The sequence below is a fragment of the Pteronotus mesoamericanus genome, unplaced genomic scaffold (assembly GCF_021234165.1).
Source record: "Pteronotus mesoamericanus isolate MK-2021 breed Mesoamerican mustached bat unplaced genomic scaffold, CSHL_Meso_final contig_2, whole genome shotgun sequence".
NCBI lineage: Eukaryota > Metazoa > Chordata > Mammalia > Chiroptera > Mormoopidae > Pteronotus > Pteronotus mesoamericanus.
The window spans coordinates 32,181,605-32,195,423 of NW_026555084.1; the positions used below are offsets into that span (position 1 = coordinate 32,181,605).

At 41.9% G+C, this 13,819-nt stretch overlaps 1 pseudogene; it reads left to right on the top strand.

Moving 5' to 3' along the window:
- The first annotated feature begins 12,749 nt into the window (after positions 1-12,749).
- LOC129066455 (voltage-dependent anion-selective channel protein 1-like) lies at positions 12,750-13,582 on the top strand (annotated as a pseudogene).
- The last annotated feature ends 237 nt before the right edge of the window (positions 13,583-13,819 follow it).

Consider the following 13,819-nt stretch of genomic DNA (forward strand, 5'->3'; position numbering starts at 1 on the left):
TTTGAAGCATCCAGCACACAGCCTTTGAACCCGTAATTAACACACTCATCCAACCTCCTGATAATCACACTCAGGTGTAATCCCTTCCCTCCCCTTGAGGGCAGGATACACTTAATGATTCACTTTTTAAAAATATAATAAGGCAGAGTGATGGGAAGTCACTTCCAAACCTAGGTTACAAAAAGACTGTGGCTTCCTTCCTGGGCACTCTCCACCTCTGGATTTGCTCAGTTTGGGGAACGCCAAATGCCATGTCATGAGACCACTGTGTGGAGAGACCCATATGTTGGAAAGGATTCCCCCACACACTCCGTCCACCCAGTCTGACAGCTTAACCACAACCTCATAAGGAATCTTAAGTCAAGAGCACTTTTGGGCTAAGCCATGCCCAGATTCCTGACCCACAAAAACTATGTTTATGTTTTCAGCCTCTAATTGTGGGGGTGATCTGTTACATAACAAAACAGAACTAATACACAGCTTAGAAAACTAAAACACACACATACACACACAAAACAAAAAACAGAAAATGCAAGGTGATAGCCCTGATCATGTATACAAGTATATATAGTTGGAGGTCATTCCACTTCTAGTCTTTCTGTAATGTGAAATAATAAATACCCTTAATATACACATCACTATGAGCCAAATATCTGTTACTTGCAGTAGACAACATCCAAATCAATATAAATCTGAATGTCAATCAGGAACGAAATGACATATTACATAGTTTGATATAGATATAGATATATATATATATATATATATACACACTAGAATAATGGAACAATTAAAAGAAATGAACTAGATCTAAATGTGTTATCATAGGTCTTAAAAATTTAACTTTAAAATCCAAGTTGCAGAGGACTTCTAGTCAAGATGCAGGTGTAGGTATACACACTTTGCCTCCTTTGCATCACCATAAGAAGGATGACAACTAGACTCAAAACACAAAATACCCAGAACTGCCAGAAAATCTAACTGTATAGAAGTCTCACATCCAAGGATTTAAAGAAGCCCTATTCATCCAGACGGGTAGGAGGGGTGGAGACGGGGAGCTGGGGCAGAGAGGACGCAGCGTGGCAGCAGCAAGGCGGCCGGTGGAACGGGCAGTCCCACACTCACATGTGGGGGATGAAGTCAGGAGGGACACCTTGGGAGCTAATGATCCCAGCCCCAGGCCAGGCCACATAGCCCAGGGCTTAAGCACGAGGAAGATAAAGTCTCATAACTACTGGCTATAAAAACCAGTGGGGGTCGGGGCAGTGGAAGAAACTGCTGGTCTCTTGGGTGACGCTGTTTAAAGGGCCTGCACAGTCCTAGAATGTACGCAAACCCACCCACTCTGGGAACCATCGCCAGAGAAGCAGCTGGAGGGGTGCCAGCCGCATGCGGGAAGGGGATGAAGGGACTGGAAAAGGGGCAAGTGCTGAGCAAGCCTCAGTGGTATTGTCCCCTCTCCGACCCCTCCTCCACATACAGAGCCACAAAGTGGTGAAGCAGGTTGCCCTGCCCTGGCGAATACCTAGGCTCAACACCATACAACTTAACAGATGTGCTAAGACAGGGAGTCAAAGCAGCTCTACCTAATACACAGAAACAAACACAGGGAGGCTGCCAAATCAGGAGACAAAGAAATACAGTCATTTCAAAGAAATACAAATGAAAGAACAGAACAAAACCACAAAAAAAAAAATAACTAAACAAAATGGAAATAACTAACTTATCAGTTGCAGAGTTCAAAACACTGATGATCAGGAGGCTCGCAGAACCCATTGGATACAGCAAAAGCATAAAGGAAGAAATGAAGGCTACTCTAAGTGAAACAAAGAAAAATGCACAGGGAACCAAGAATGAAGGGAAGGAAGCCAGGGTTCAAATCAACAGTTTAGAACATAAGGAAGAAATAAACAATCAACCAGAACAGAATGAAGAAACAAGAATTCAGAAAAATGAGGAGAGAATAAGAAGACTCTGGGAGATCTCCAAAAGTTCCAACATCCGAATCATAGGGGTGCCAGAAGGAGAAAAGGAAGAGCAAGAAATTGAAAACTTATTTGAAAAAATAATGAACTTCCCCAATCTGGCAAAGGAAATAGACATACAAGTCCAGGAAGCACAAAGAGTCCCAAACAAGTTGGACCCAAAGAGGGTCACACCAGGACACATCATAATTAAAATGCCAAAGGGTAAAGAGAGAGGAAAGCCGAGTTACCTACAGAGGACTTCCCATAAGACTGTCAGCTGATTTCTCAAAAGAAACCTTGCAGGCAAGAAGGGGCTGGAAAGAAGTATCCAAGGTCATGAAAGGCAGGGACCTACATCCAAGATTATTCAGCAAAGCTATCATTTAGAATGGAAGGGCAGATGAAGTGCTTCCCCAACAAGGTAAAGCTAAAGGAGTTCATCATCATTAAGCCCTTATTATATGAAATATTAAAAGTACTTATCTAAGAAAAAGAAGATCGAAACTATGAACATTAAAATGACAAAAAACACATAACTATCAACAAAAACAAACTAAGCAAACCACTAGAACAGGAACAGAATCATAGATACGGAGATCATTTGGAGGGTTATCAGCTGGGAGGAGGAAGAGGGAGAATGGGAGAAAAGGTGCAGGAATTAAGAAGTATAATTGGTGGGGGGAGGGTCAGAGGGATATTAAGAAAAGTATAATAAATGGAGAAGCCAAAGAACTTAAATGCACAATCCATGGACATAAACTAAGGCGGGGGATTACTGGAGGGAAGGGGGGTACTGGGCAGAGAGGGGCAAAAAGGGGGAAATTGGGACAACTGTGATATCATAATCAATAAAAAAAAAAAAAATCAAGTTGCAGGATGATGCAAGTACCATGTGAAGAGTGACTTTATTTTGCACGTTGCTATAACCCCAGTAGTTAGAAGAGTACCTAGCAAATGGTAGAGACAAATGAATGATATGCCCAGCCTTAATCCATTCATGTGAACGCAGACTCTTACACCAAAAAAAAAATCTTGTTTTTTAAGGTAATAGATACAGGTAAACGTATTTTTACCAGCCTGGGGGGATACAGGAATACCTAATAAGCAGAAAATAGAGGATACTTCTGAAAAGGTGGCTAGAGATCCAAAATTGGAATCAAAGGGCACCTTAATAGAGCCATAATGTTTTTATTTTATTTTTAGAACTACTGTGTAATTAAAATGAATGTATATTTTAAAGCAAAATAATCACCTTTTAGTCATTGCTGCATTTGCAAATTTCATAATGTTCCAGTGCTGATCTCTTTCTAAAATTTCCCTTGTCATATCTAAGTAGAACTTCTTGTTATTTCTAAAGTGGGTCACGTATTAATATTGGGAGGATGACTTACTCACACCCCTCCTGTCCCACATGGGGAAGATCACTCCTTTACAACTTCCCTTGTTCCATGTGGGAGCAGCACAGTTACTGTAATCATCTTGGCCCCTCTCAACCCCTTCACCCACTGCTCCCTAACGTGTACGTCTGGTAGGTTTCAGAGAACGAAATGCACACGCTTCACCCAGCTCCTTCCTGACTCCCTGATCTGCCTGCCTGCCTGCATGAGGCACACGTCCTCTGTCCTTCTCTGCTGTAAGTATTGTGGCACATGACACCACTCCTCACCTCTCCCGCTCTACCAAGAAGCGCCAAGGCTGTTTAGACACGCCTGTAACGGAGCAAATCCAACTGAGGGTTGAAGTACAAGCGAGCTCACTTAGCTAACACACTAATCTCTCAGTTTGGTTCCAGTCGTGGGCAAGGAACAGGAGTCTTAAGTTATTATCCTCCTCAAACTACAGTAATTAGGAAGCTGGCAGTATACTTTTTTTAAAAAATGTAAGGTTATAGTGGCCTGGCCAGGTTGCTCGGTTGGAGTGTCGTCCTGTGCACCAAAAGCTTGTGGGTTCAGTTCCTGGTCAGGGCACATGTCTAGGTTACAGGTTCAATTCCCGGTCGGAGCACACACCAGAAGCAACAGACTGATGTTCCTCTCTCACATCAGTGAGTATGTCTGTGTGTGCATGCGTGCGTGTGTGTGTGTGTGTGTGTGTGTGTCTTCCTCTCTCTCCCTTTCTCTCTCTGTAAAATCAATAAACACATCTTCGGGGAATGATTTTTTTTAGAGGAAAGATATATATATATATACACTACTATGTGTAAAACTATAACAAGAGAACAGTACCACATCATATGTACACAGCATCCAAGAAAATGCTAGGTGAGTATCAGGTATATGTGTACAGTTGTGGTGTAATCTTTTGGGGAGGTTCTAGCATTTATTGTAGGTGTTGGGTGTTTCTTTATAAGGAATACATACCTTTAGATGGTGTTCTTGATTCAGTTTTGAAACAAAAACTCTCTTCTCTTTTAAAGCATTCAAATTAGTTTACTTGAAGAACAACTTGAGATTGCAATCAAGCTGTTTTAAACTGTTAGAATGAACAAATACTAATCTATATAAATCTAGATATTTTTAGATATTGTCAGACAAAATAGAAGACATACGCCTTCAATTATACAAAAATACACAAGGTTATTCATTGGTGACTTAAAAATACTGAAAATAACCCAAATGTCCATTCACAGAATGGGACACCTAAAAATGAAGTATTATTCAGAAGTAATATACAAGAAGAAAACAAAAGTACATGCATGCGCACACATGTGCACACATGCAAAGGAAAACTTAGACACTATGAACTGGTTAGTTACTGGACATGGATAACCTCAAAGTGGAAAGAATGATTCCACATCAGTCTCGATTCCAGTGCTAGAATGAAATAGCAGTGGGCGGGGGGAGATAGTTTATGTTTGGACCTTTTTTTCTTTTTTTTAAATATTTTATTTATTTATTTTTAGGTAGAGGGGAAAAGAGAGAGAAAGAGAGAAACATCAATGTGTGGTTGCCTCTCACGCACCCCCACTGGAGACCCGGCCCATGACCCAGGCATGTGCCCTGACTGGGAATTGAGCCAGTGACCCCTTGGTTCACAGGCCAGCACTCAATCCACTGAGCCACACCAGCCAGGGCTAGACCTTTTTCTAGAGTTCCAGTTTTAGAACCATATTAATGTTTCACATATAAAAAAATAAAATCCACAAGGATGAGGAGACAACTCTAAATGAAATGCAAACAGAGACAAATAACCAAACTGTATTGCAAGTGAATAACATAACCACAATGTAGAGGAGGAAAAAACAAAATGCACACTAGAGATAAAACCAAATCCATACACATGCATATATACACATACGTTTCAACACACACGTGTGTATGTGTATGTGTGTTAGTATCCTAGATCTACGTACTGAAAAAGCCTAGAAGCAATGATGCCACAATAGCAATAAGAACACCTACCCCTACCCCCCACCCAGATCCTGATGTTTAAAAACCGCTCTTGACTATATGGAACTAGGGCTCCTCAGAAAAATGGCTGACTCCAGGGGAAGCGCAAGATGAACCTGGATATTCTGACTGGGCAAGAAAGTATAGAAGTGCTCAGAGAAGGATGAGGGCATGTCAAACATACATAGGAGCCAAACTGAAGGGGCTCCTAGTGTCAAATATGGGACAATATGAACATCAAAATAAATAATGATACCCAGCAAAGAAAACCATCGATAAAATGAAAAGACCACCCACTGAATGAGAGAACATATTCACCAATGATACATCTGATAAGGGGTTAACATCCAAAATTTATAAAGAACTCATACAATTTAACAGCAAAAAAAAAAAAAAAAAAAAAAAAAAATTCAGTTAAAAAATGGGCAGAAGACCTGAATAGACACTTCTCCAAAGAGGACATATAATGACCGATAGACATATGAAAAAATGCTCAACATCAGTAATCATCAGAAAAATGCAAATTAAAACCACAAAGAGTTTTGTGGTCAGACCTGTCAGAATGGCTGTCATCAATAAATCAACTAACAAGTGCTGGCGAGGACATGGAGAAACGGGTACCCTCATGCACTGTTGGGAACACAGGCTGCTGCAGCCACTGTGGAAAGCAGTATGGAGATTCCTCAAAAAATTAAAAATGAAACTGCATTATGACCCAGGATTCCACTTCTGGAAATACATTTGAAGAAACCCGAAACACCAATTTAAAAGAATATATGCACCCCTATGTTTACTGCAACATTATTTACAATAGCCAAGATATAGAAGCAGCCCAAGTGCCCATCGGTAGATGAGTGGATAAAAAGCTGTGGTCCATTTACACAATGGCACACTGCTTGGCAGCAAAAAAGAAGGAAATCTTATCCTTTGCAGCAGCATGAATGGACCTGGTGAGTGTTATGCTAAGTGAAGTAAGCCAGTCAGAGAAAGACAAGTACCATGTGATTTCACTCATATGTGGACCCTAAGGAACAAAATAAACTAACAAACAAAATAAAAACAGACTCATAGAAACAGAACAGACCGACAGTTGTTAGAGGGGAGGAAGGCTTGGGGTCTGGGTGAAAAATGTGAAGGATTTAAGGGGAAAAAAAAAACCTTCACAGACACAAACAACATGGAGTGGGGGAGGCAAAAGACGGTAAAGGGAGAATAGGTAGTGATGAAAGGAGAAACATAAATAAGTAACTAATGATAGTCATGGATTATAACTCATTAAAGTAAGTAATAATCTTTACATTTTTTAAAAAGAGTTCATTTATTTATTTTTAGAGAGGAGGAAAGGGAGGGAGAAAAAAAGGGAGAGAAACATCAATGTGTGGTTGCATCTCACGCGCCCCCTGCTGGGGGCCTGACCCACAACCCAGACCTGTGCCCTGACTGAGAATCAAACCATCAACCCCTCTGATTCACAGGCCAGTGCTCAATCCTCAGAGCCACACCAGCTAGGGCTAAAATGATAATTCTTGAGTCCATAGTGATAATAAATAAATAGATAAATAAATAAATAAATAAGTAAGTAAGAAGGAAGAAATGGCTCTTCCATTAGGTAGAATGTCAATAAATGTGAAAGGAATGATGAAACTAGAAAAACACCATTTGGCAACCACCAGAGCAATAATCAAGGCAAGCGTCATCAGTCAATGCCAAAACTGGTGGCTGCAAGGTTGATGACTAATGAGATTTATATACTCCGAAAGAATTTCCTCACAAGATGCTTCTTAGTCAGAAAAAGAAAAATGGTAACTTTATAGTAACAAAAACTGGCATGCGCCACCTTAATCAAGCGGTCCAAAATACTGTCACCAGCAATGAGACACACCAGCATCACGTATGGCCTGATATGATATGCCCAAACTGTATAAACTTGAATCGTGGAGAAACAGGCAAGCCCAAACTGAGGGACATCCTACAAAGTAACTGGCCTGTACTCTAAATATCTCATGTCTTGAAAGACAAAAACTGACAAATTCTTCCAGTCTTAAGGAAACTTAAGAGACATGACAACTGAATGGAACAGATGATCTAGAATTTTCTTTTGTTATAGAGGAAGTTATTGGGACAACTAGTGACATTTGAATAAGATCTGTAGATTAGATAATACTGTTGTGTCAATGTAATTTTTACTTTGATGACTGTACTGTAATTATGTATGAAAATGTCCTTGTTTTTTAAGAAATTTGTACTGAAGAATTAGATTTAAGTAGCAAACTGACATCATGTCTGCAACTTGATCTCAAATTATTAAAAAAATAATATCTATAAAGCAAATGTAGAGTGAATGACAGAACTAAAGTAGTAAATGGTTAATATCTGAGAAGTCTGAATGAAAGCTGTACGGGAATTCTTTGTGCTATTGTCAATTTTCTGAAATTATACTATAAGAAAAAGTTAAAAGAATATAAGTAAATTATATGATTCTGATAAAAAGATTTCAATTGCTACCTATTATGCCCAATTTCAAAATTTTGTCTGTGTTTAGACTGTTTTATTATTCTAAGAATTGATTTTATAAATCACTTACAACTTTGAACTAATTAAATAACTATATATTATTAAATTGGCACTTTTATCTCTTTCCAACATTAGGGATCATGTAGGATCATGATACTACTAGCCAAGTTCTACTGCTAGCCAAGTAAACACTGATCTAATTCAACTTTTCTAATTCACAGTTTGAGAAACTGAATCACAGGAAGGGAAAATGACTAGTGACTTGCCCAAAGTCACACGGTTACAAACAAAGGTGGAACTCACACACACAGGAAATGTTCGGAGTACAAGGTACTAGAAAAAAATGTGCAATATCACTACTAATTAAGGAAATACAAAATAACCCTGGCCGGTGTTGCGCAGTGGGTTGAGCACAGGCCTGCAAATTGAGAGGTTGCCGGTTTGATTCCTGGTCAGGGCACAGGCCTGGGTTGCCGGCCAGGTTCCCGGTTGGGGGCGTGCAAAAGGCAACTGATCAATGTTTCTCTCATACATCGATGTTTTTCTTCCTCCCTCCCCTCTTTCTAGAAAGGAATAAATAAAATCTTTAAAAAAAAAAAACAAAATAAAACTCCCACAGGACATTTGTTAAATTAGCAAGAACACACAAAACATACAAAACTCAATGCTAACAGGATTGTGAGAAAAGTATATTTCTGCATTGGGAATACACTATAAACAAGTATTGCATATTATTTCCAGAGAGGAATTTGGCAATAGCTGTCAAAAATCATAAAAATGATCATACTCTCAACCTGAGTAATACCACATTGGGGAGTACACCTCAAGGAGGTGATTCAAAAGAGAGAAGAACAGATCTGAACAAAGACGATTGTAGCCAAATACTAGAAACAGTCCAAATGCTCACCCATGGGAGAAAGGCTAACTTGAAACAGCCCGTGATAGAGCAATACAATAACAGATTGTTACATTATCACAGGGAATTCCAAAAAGAGAGCTTTGTAGAAACGTGGCAAGAACCCTATCCAGTAAGGATAAGCTAAAGACGATACAGTCCCAAGAGACCCTTACACAGTACAACAGCTAGTAGGCAATTTGTATGTAGGTGCCCAAGAAAAAACAAGTTTGTAATTTGTAGACGATTTTGACTTGAAATCTTTTTTAAAAATATGACTTTTATTATTGAATGAAATCCACGTACAAGAGAAATGGGAGGGGTGATCAGGGCCAGAGCCAAGGGCTACAAGCTCTCAGTCTTAACACAACAGCGTGACAGTTTCTCTTGCTTTTTAAAAACAACTTCACCAAAATGCAGTTAACATACCATAAAATTCCTCTATGCAGAGGATCAACTTAGAGCATGACTGAGTGATATCAACGTAAGAAACATCCAGAACTTTAAGAATTTTTATGAGTTTTATTTGAGCCAAATTGACAACAATTGCTGGGAACCCAAACCTCCGTGGATTGAGAAAATGCTCTGGAAAATGGCGGTTTTGCACTTTATTTTCTACATTACAGTCAAAAGAGGAGGCATAAGGGGGTTACAAGAAATCCACTGGCGCTAGATTGGGCGGGGAGAAAGCAAAGCATGGGAAACCTCTGGGGTTGCACAGACACGTACTTGTTTTACACAGGCGGGTACAGGATAGTTAATAGTCAACAATTAACAGGATGATAGTAACAGGGGGAGTGTTTGGTCTCCCCTGGTGCAGCGCCTGTGCTTTGAGGGGTCCAGAAAAAGGAAATCTGACATTCCAAACGTATATTATTGCAGATTCAAAAAGATAACAGACAGGCTCAGTTAAAGTAAAAATAGCCTTCTTAGAGAAAAATACCGGCCCAGCACATGACTAGCTGCCGTGACTTGCTTTTAGTTAAAAAGTTTCTCATTTCAGACCGTCCTATGTGGTTACTGTAGGCCTCTGAGTTTGTAAGGCCACTGCGCAGGCCCCCTGAGCTTGTCAGGTTTAGTACGTGGAACCCTTTTAGTAAGAGAACTCTTTCGTCCACAGTGAAGAGTTCCACTGAGCCACAGCCCTGGTGAAAGCGGTGAAAATTATTTAAAAACCATTTCAAGCCACTGGAAATAGTCCTTAAGGTAAACAGTAAATTTTTTCAATCTACTCAAAAAAAAAAAAAAAAAAAAAAAGTTCCTGCCTGGTGTGGCTCAGTTTGTTGGGCTTCATCCCACAAAGCGAAAGGGTGCCGGTTCAATTCCCGGTCAGGCCATGGGCCTGGGTGGCAGGTTCAGTTCCTAGCCTGGGCGCGTAGGAGAGGCAACCAATCCGTCTCACAATGGTGTTTCTCTCCCCTTCTTTCTCCCTCCCTTTCCCTCTCTCTAAAAATAAATAAAACCTTGTTTTTAAAGTCTACAAAACATTCTGTAAGAAAAGTGAGAATCTGGGTATTTGAACAAAAATCATCCCTTCCCTTGCCCCCCTCTCCCAGCTCAGCGAGGTAGAGATTCCTCTCCAGCCTGCAGCAGCCAAGAGCTCAGGCTTCCCTCCCCAAACCCCGAGCTTCCAGGGAAAGGCTTTCTTGCAAAAGGAAGAAATGCACAGGACCACGGCATTTCTCATCCTGCCCCCAGCTACCTGCTGCCTACCAGGTGACACAGGTGAGGAGTTGGGGCTTACAGAGTGGAGGCTCCGACTTGGGTGCAGCACACTGAGAATGCTAAGGCCCTGATCACCCTCGCCCCAGCCTGAGAGAGTCAGCAATTCCACATCAGGATAAACAAGCCAAGAAGTCCTGAGGCTGCCACTCTTCCCACCGCCAAGTCCTTGTATCCTAGACAGGGGATGTCACTCAGAGAAAATCTTGCCATCGTTTCAATCTTTTACAGTTCCAGAGCTGGCTTAGAAATTTTGCATGGGCCCTGGCTTGTGTGGCTCATTAGATTGAGCTTCAGCCTGCGAACCAAAGGGTTGCGGGTTTGATTCCCAGCCAGGGCACACGCATGGGTTGTGGGACAGGCCCCCAGTAGCGGGTGTGTGGGGGCAACCACACATTGATGTTTCTCTCCCTCTCTTTCTCCCTCCCTTCCCCTCTCTCTAAAAATAAAAAATAAAATCTTAAATTAAAAAATAGTAGAAGAAAGAAAGAAAGAAAGAAAGAAAGAAAGAAAGAAAGAAAGAAAGGAAGGAAGGAAGGAAGAAAGGAAGGAAGGAAATTAAGTTTACATGGAAGGAAAAGTAGCCAGGGGTTTGGGGGTGGTGGGGGGAAGGTAGCTCCTAATCTTTTCCCAAAGTAACTGACTTTATTTACGACAAAGTCTGGAGAAGTTGAAGCCCAAGAGTGCTCACTAGAACCGCAGTGATTGTGGTGAGAAGAATCTGGATACAGAATAAATTGCAGGCCAGCTAGTATGCAGGAAAAAGCCAAGGAGTAAGACAGCTGGAAGGGGTCGAGACCTTCCGGAGTCAGAACAAATATCAAACACTGACCTCAGAAACTATTCTTTCAAAGGAGGCAGAATTTCATTGAATTATTTTGTGGAGCAATTTATGCCCCAGGGGATTGTTGAAAGTAAGAGAGCAATCACCTGGCAATTAGGAGCGTTTAACAGCTGGGCACCGTAAGGAAAAGAGAGGAAGAGAGTCCTGCCAAAATCACTGTCCTCCCAGGATGACTGTGGACTTACCCAAAACTGCGCTTCGTTCGGAAGCAACATCAGAGGCTTAACACTAATGGGGGAAGAGGAGATGGGTGAAAAGTAAACTTCATGAAAATAATCCAGCCAATCACTAAACAAATAAGCAAGCAAACAACAATTAGTCTTGGAGAGCTGAGGAGACCAGTAATCAGCGTCACTATATTGGAGTTCTCCAGAGACAATGAATCGGTAAGACATGGGTGGGTAGGTAGGTAGGTGAATAGATTGACTGATAGATAGATTAGATTCTCTAGACAGGAAGATTTATTATAAGAAATTGGTTCACACAATTATGAAGATGGACGATGTGGGGGAGAGGGGGAGGGGGGGAGAGAAAGAGAGGAGAGAGAGAAAGAAAGGAATTGGCTCACACAGTTACAAAGATGGACAAGCTCCAAGACCTGAAGGGTGAGCCAGCAAGCTGGAGACCCAGGAGAGCTGACAGTTTAACTCCAGTTCAAGCTCAAAGGCCTACGAACCAAGAGAGCTAATGGTATAATTCCCATCCAAAGCCTGGTAGGTTTGAGATCTAGGAAGCACTAATGTGTTTTGGTTTGAGCATGAAGGCAGAAAAAAAGCCAGTGGTCCAGGTCAAAGGGAGTCAAGTGGGAAGAAATACCTCTTAGCTCAGAGAGGGCTGGCCTTTTTGTCCTACTCAGGCCCTCAGCTTATTGGCCGAGGATGAAGCATATTAGAGAGAGTCATCTGCCTTCATCAGTCTGCCAATATAAATGTTAAGCTCAAATAAAACGCCCTCACAGAAACACCCACAATAATTTTTGACCAAATATCTGGACACCCAGTGACCCAGTCAAGCAGACACAAAAATAACCTAATGGTTGCTATTATAAATTATTTAAAATAACCAGTTTCCAACAACAAAAAAAATACAAGGCAGGCAAAGAAACAGAAGTATAATCCATACAATGGTAAAAAGCAGGCAACAGAAAGTGTCAAAGCAATCAGATGTAAAATGCATCCAAAAAAGACTTCAGTGATTATATTCGTATTCACAGAACCAAAGGAAACAATGACTAAAGAGCAAAGGAAGGTATGATGACAGTGACCCATCAAAATGGAGAATATGACTAAAGAGACAAAAATTACTTTAAAAGAACCAGCTGGAACACCGCAGCCTCCCCTCAGCTGCCGCCCAGCGCATGCAGAGCGCTGAGCGCGCCGGCCTCCCAGCCGCGCCTCTTGAGCATGTGCCACCCACGTATGCTGATCTTGGCAAATCTGCCAGGGACGTCTTCATCAAGGCTATGGATTTGGCTCAATGAAACTCGATCTGGAAACAACATCTGAGAATGGACTGAAATTTGCAAGCTCAGGTTCAGCCAACCCTGAGACCACCAAAGTAACAGTCTGGAAACCAAGTCCGGATGGACGTTTACGGAAAAACGGAACACTGACAGCGCGCCTGGCGCGGAGGTCACTGCGCAAGAGCGGCTTGCAGGTGGACTGCAGCTCACCTTCCAGTCATCCTTCTCACCAAATCCTGGGGCGGGAGGGGGGCGGGGTAATACTAAAATCAAGACGGGGTAAAGCGGGAGCGCATCAGCCTGGGCTGCGAGGTGGATTTCCACCTGCCAGGCCTTCCATCTGGGGCACTCGGGTGCCGGGTTACAAGGGCGGGCTGGCGGGCTGGCTGGCTACCCGATGAATTCTGAGACCGCGAAGTCTCAGGTGACGCAGAGCAGCTTGCGATTGGCTAAGAGACTGATGAATTCCAGCTTCACACTAATGTAAACGATGACGGGACAGAGTTTGGTGGCTCCGTTTATCAGAAGGTAAACAAGAAGTTGTAGACCACCGTTCCTCTCGCCTGGGCAGCAGGAAATAGTAACTCTGGCTTCGGGATGGCAGCCAAGGATCAGACCGCCCCCGATGCCTGCTTCTCGGCTGACGCGGAGGACTCCAGCCTGACAGGTTTAGGATATACGCAGACACTAAAGCCAGGTATCGACCTGACGCTGTCAGCTCCGCTGGGTGGCAAGAATGTCAACGCTGGTGGCTACAAGCTTGGTCTAGAACTGCAATTTCAAGCATAAAAGAAGACTGTACAATTGTTAATTTTTTTTTTTTTTTTTATTTTTTTTTTTTGGTAATTTTAGAGAGAGAGGAAAGAAGGGAGAGAGGAGAAAAACATGAATGTGAGAAACATGGACTGGGTGCCTCTCTTATAGCCTCCCAAACGGGAGGAATCTGCAAACCTAGGCCTGTGCCCTGACAAGAACTGAACCCACCACCTTTCGCTCTGAGGGATGACACCCAACTGAGCCACACCA